Below are 6289 nucleotides of genomic sequence, written 5' to 3'. Positions count from 1 at the left end.
ATTTTTCCTGACGGGGAAAAATATCCATTAAAAAAATGATTGTTGCTATTTATGAACATCAGGTTGCTAAGTGACATCATGTGATGTTCACTGCTTCATCGGCCACCCACAGTTCTCAAGGAATAGAAACAGAGGGGGTGAAAGGGGTGAAAGAAAACCAAAAGGCTGAGTTACCATTAAAAAAATAAAGGCCCACAGTTCAAGGCAAAGCAAAAAAAGCTTTCTAAAAATACCTTCTTTCTTTTTCTAGGAGAATCCAATAGAATCAGGTTAAGAACTTTTTACAAAAGCAGTACATTGGTGAATTATTTGAGAGAACCTAAAAGAACCAAAACCCCAATCTCAAACATAAGTTTGTGACCTTCATATGTATGTGTACATGTATGTGTGTTTGTATTAAATGTTGCAAGAGGGGAAGACTGTATGCATTAAAGGCCATGTCATCCATACATTTTTAATAACTTCTAATGTTGTCAGACTTCAATCATTTGGGCTCAAATGCTTCTTACTCTGTTAATTTACTCATTTTTTTATTACTTCAGCCATGTTGGCTCAGCTGCTTCATGAAGATTAGATTATTTAAGCAACCATTTCACTGAACCTTTAGCACTTGCCATGCTTTGCAGTCTCTTTAAGTTCATGAGGGAAACCGCAACAAAGACAAAATTGATATGGAGGGGAGAAAAAGTCTGGACCAAACATACCAGGAAAGCATGCATGAGAAACTGATGAGCTTGAATGTAGAAACAGAGAAGACAGAGAAGAGACAACAGACTGGACAATTAATTTTTTTTCTGTTGCTTGTAAGAAAACCTCTAATGGCATGGATTGAAGTCAGCTTCCAATTCCTCACCACTTCCTATTTTGAATGCTCGTTGCACTCAGGACTTGAGAGGCACAGGACATAAAGCAAGCATGCTCAGCCTTTCTAGCCACCGTTAACTGTTAACATTTAGTAATTTTTTTTAAATACTTTTTTTTTTTTTTAATCAACTCTACCATTATGCTCTATCTTTGATGTTTTTTTGAATGCTTTATTCTGGACCACAAGCATTCATAACTTTACTGGTGCTTTGCTTTTGCTTTAATACTAATATATACAATGATAAAATACATACATGTATACACACACACACATATATATACACACTCTAAGTGTCCCTTCTCCTGCCTTCTCACAGCCTCCCGTTGCTTCTCTCCTCTTTAGATTCTTTCAGTCTTGTTATCCACAAACTCTGGCAGTTTTCCTTTTTAATGAGCAAAAGTACAACAGGTTATTAATTTGATGTATATTGTCCAGAGAAAACCATTTAGGATATTGAATTAATTTTCTCTATTCTCTTATACAGTGATTAGAAAGGAAAGGCAATTTGGCCAAAGTGAGTGCTGGGATAATGTGTTAGCCAGGTAAGTCAGCAGGAATGTTTGTTGTCTTCTCTCACAATATGGTTATCGATAAGTACCTGTTACCGATACTTCATTATTAGCTTTCTGAGTTAGTACATACAGAGATGTGTAGTCTGTTTAAAGTTTCAGAATCACAAGTTTATGATGATTTACATTCAGGTCACACTTTGATTTGGAGTTTAATTCCCTACCTAGATGGGAATTTCTGTCAGAGAATGCAAAATGTCAGGTTCTATTCTTGCTTGTTGAAGATTTTCTATTACCAGGCTCCCTGAAAGCAGCTCATGTAGCACTACTGAAGCCTTTAAATTAGAAGTATGCCTTCTTTTAGAGAGGGAAAAGCAAGAATTTAATTTCATACACACTTTTTTGTTGACATTTTCATTACTGCTGTTGGGAAAGAAAACAAAAAAAACCAAGAAAACAAATAAATAAATTACTACAACAACAAAAAGACAAATATGCCCTCAGTTTATTTTCCTGGGCTAACAGAGTACCTTTTTTTTTTCTGTGGCAAACATACCTTCCAGACAGGGAGTTGCTTTTGGACTTCAGTGGTTCACTCCCTTCCTGTCTGAGACCAATTACGTCTCATTTGCAATCCCATTAGTCAAGGAAGTGGCTATCCTGAGGTCACTTCTCAGCCCACCCTTCCTAAATGGCACTGGTATGCCTTTCTTCCAAGACACAGGGCTGTGATGTTGGGCTCTCACTGTGGTGTAGGCTCCTCCAAATGTACAAGCTATGTAAACCTTTCAGGACTGGCCACAAGTAGTGCAAACTGAAATCCTACAAACTAATTTGAAAGCTGCGGTTTGAAAAATGATGCTGGCTATTTATTAAAGCAGCAAGCATGATCAGACCGAGCCAACTTGCTGATTTAACAGATGGAAGCTTGTTAAAAATCTTTATTCCAATATGCTAAGAATGCAGTTTTGCTAAAAATTGTGAAGTATGATTTGTGAGTCAAGCCCCAGTGGAATGGATGTATCATACTTTGAAAGTCTCAGCTTTTCAGTCAAGACCAAACATTTGCCACTTTATGATGTTTTGATTTGGGATTTTTTTTTTTTTTTTTTGGACGTAAACTATTGCCATAATTTAATTGTATCTATGTTTTCCTGTCTTTTATTTTAACTAGAACACATATTCTGATACTTTATATTTTATCAGGAGGAAAATATTATTATTATTTCTTAAATTTATTAACTTCCAGTCTACTGTCTTTACTACCCAGATAACACTGTCTTTACACCTGAAGAAAAAAGAGTTTTAAGTTATTTCCCAAGGTCACAGGGTGTACCTAACTGGCAGAGAAATCATTTTGTCTTACTATAGGCAAAGAATCTACCTTTCTCCAATTTCTGTTCTCCTGATCAGAAAGAAGCTAATAGAGGGAAAAACACAGAAAATTCACTTAGCTCGGGCAAATCCGTGGATAAAAAAACAAGATTAAAAAAAAAAAAAGAAAAAAGATCGTGAGCTGAGTCGTGCGGTGCCCTCACACACAAAACTTTGCAGCCTTCCAGTGTTATTGACATAGGTTGTGGGGACTTGGTAGCAGGCTTCTGAACTCAGAGAATCCCTCTCAGACAACTCACACACCTGGTCACATGCCTTCTTCACCATTTAAATGTTTATAATATTTTAATTAAATTGGTATTTGCATAAGAAATACCGTAAGACTTTTCTCAGAACACAGAAGTATCCAACAGGCACATACCACTACATCATACATGAGTATAAAAGCTTGAAATAAAAGTTTGTGTACATTTTTTAGGAGATTAAATTTCAACCAGAAAACCTAAAAATAGGAACATTTTGTGCTTGGTTTTTCAATCCTGTAATTCTAGTTTTGAGCTGCAATAAATAAAGTTCCCTTTCAGTGAAACAAGAGAACAGGTAACGGCTGCAATACATGAAGCTCCTCATAGTGAAGCCCCACCACTTAACTTCTAAGAAATAATGTCAATGTAAATCATGATGTGATGAATGCTTCACTGAAATTATTCATACCATATGGTATGAAGAGCAAAATGGGCACAGTTTATTTTTAAAAGAATGAGAAATATGAACTTGGAATATTCATTGCTTTGTCCTGCCAGGCTGAACATTTGCTGTAGCAGGGGACAGACTTACTTGCAGGTCTGTCTTTTTTTTGCTCACTTAATATCTTACACTAGTTTGAGGCTTCAGTCTCATTCATAATGGAATAATGTTCACAAAATTACAACCAGAAGCCTCCCTCAGCAGCCCCTTCTGCAAACAAATGTTCACTGGTAACCTACAGAATAAATAATCTTCTCAGTTTCTCTTTAAGAAAAAAATCCAGGGAAAAGAATAGTCCTCACCTTGTAATGACTGTCCTGGTAGTAAGAAGACAATTAAATTGAGTCCCCTGACCCACTCACCCTGAATCACTCAGCTTTTGTAAAGTCACTCACCCCTTTCGTAAAGCTGCTTATGGTCAACAGCTTTCTTGCTATATTGTTGTGCACAAAGATATTCAGTGTAAGACTCCACTGAAGCAAAAAGAAATCTAGGTTCTTTCAGTAGTCATAATGCTTTTCTTCTAATGTACCATCTTACTGAAATGTTTAGGTCCCACATATACACCTTCTAAAGTAAACTGATGAAAAAAAGTCTGTGTAAAGAATTTACTTCAATTTTTAAAATTAAACCTGTCATTGGTCTGCTTTAAAATAAATCTATATTAGCTTCTTATATCGCCTTAAGCATGCATAAAGTGCTGTCTTAATTATTTTTAAACTGTGCACATACAGCACAACACTGCATGTAGGCAAGCTTATGTTAGAGGAAAGCATTTATTATGTGATGTATTCTATTCCTTTGCCGCTCCTATGTTACCCTCTAGTGGTCAATAATTGCCAACCGTTTCTTACTACTACGAATTATTTGTACCTCTTTCTCGTTAAAACAGAGCCTATCTCCTCCTCGGTTGAGTTAAATAAATCTGGGTTTTTTTATTCCTGTGCTGCATATGAGAAGGACAAAGCAACTAAATCTTTTGAAACATGCAGCTAGTGTACCTGTGGGCAGTTTTACTTTCCCTGCTAGGAGCAGATAGATGGTCCACACCACTTACAACCAAAAGCCTGCTCTGTTGGCAGTGCAGGCCAGGAGGAGGTGACTGTGCTGCTGCCGCTGTAAACAGGACCCTTCCACCCCACCCTTGCCATTAGGCAGTATGAGAATGTGCCCGATGGCAGTAGGAATGCTTCCCGAACAATTCTGAACAGCATAACAACACAGGACTGGTCATTTTCATACGAGTACTACAGGAAGAAGACCTACTCTCCAAATTCCTGTCTTCACCTTGCTTTCTGCTCAGGGTACTTTCCAATATATTTAAGAGAGGTGTGGACAGCTGCAGCTGCATGCTCAATTAAGAAGCCATTTTGTATCAGTTCCAATTGATTCAAGTCAGTGCTGATCCAGTGCTATCTTAATTTTCTAACCTCATCTGTGCATTTCTACTCCTTTCTTGGGCTAGCACTGGGACTTACCTGACTGCCGAGGAAGATGGCTAAGTGGCAAAGAAGTGAAAAAGAAATCCTGACAAACACATCTGGAGTGCTGATGACCCAGCTGAAGCCACATTACTTTCATGTGCAAGTAATGGCTGTAGGCTGAGACCTCTTCCTTTGGTGTTCTTGTTTGTACAGAACAAAGGGCATGGGGCAACAGCAAAGTCCACCCCTCTGGGAGTAGGCTGCTACAAATATTTTTTAGCCAGCTTTATAATGATTTTTTTTCCTCCTTTGGGGATGGGAAACTGAGGAATAGAATGGAGAAAGTTGTGGACGGAATGAATGGCAAAGTTGTGAGAAGGTGTTAGGTAACCTAAATATATAAGCACAACTCAAAATACCTTTCACTTATGAGTCCCAAGACACAATTTGTGAAATTCAGACTTGTATTTCCTCATACATGCAATGTCTCTACAGAAAAGTTAGGATTTTTCAAAAAAATATTGTGGAATTATAAAAGTATATGCTTGGCCATCATATCATATATATGCAATGTTATTAAAAGACAGTAGGATAAATGACTAGTTTATGTATTGACTTGTAACATAAATTGGCAAATTACATTTATGGCATGCAGAAAATTTACACAAAGAGAGGAACCCAGAGGATAATGCTGCCAGGTACTTGTACCAGACACTACCTCTTAAATTACCAGATTATTTTTTAGTTTTGATAGGTTCACTTCAAGTTGTTCCCAGTTCTTTTTCTTAGTGTGCACTGTTGGGTGATGTGCAAACTACTCAGTTTATCAGAACAACTGTACAGTGATGATTCATTGCAGGTAGCATCAAGATACAACTTTAAAGAAGAAAGGGAAAGAAAACGGTCTATTTCTGCATATCTTGTTTCTGTATTAATTGGACACTCAATTCAACATTGTTGTTTAAATAGGATTAAGAGTTCTTATTTTCAGAATCTCCACTCTCCGATGCATGCTACTTCATTTAGATACATTATTGTGTTAACCCATTTGAAACAAAAATCCTCTTAAAGATCCATCATAAGGAGCAAGAGACAGTTGAGAGCTGTGAAAGAGACCACTGAGCTGCTGGTACTGAGGTACAACATATGACTGACATAAGCCTATCAGGCTGTAAGATGCTCTTCTTTTCACTGACTGCCATAAAGAATGCTTTTAATTTTGAGGGTTCTGTCTGTGTGTGCGAGGAAGTCATGGCTGTCCTGTTTTGTTTTGTTGGTTTTTTTTAAAGCTCAGTACCCAATAAAGCCACATAATCTGCCAAATGGAAATAATTCAAAATAGTTGTTTTAAAAAATGTGGAGGTTTTGCTCCTTAAGAATATTTATGTTGAAATCACTTCTATCTGATT

The sequence above is a fragment of the Apus apus genome, chromosome 5 (assembly GCF_020740795.1).
Source record: "Apus apus isolate bApuApu2 chromosome 5, bApuApu2.pri.cur, whole genome shotgun sequence".
Lineage (NCBI taxonomy): Eukaryota > Metazoa > Chordata > Aves > Apodiformes > Apodidae > Apus > Apus apus.
This window is presented reverse-complemented; position numbering follows the sequence as displayed.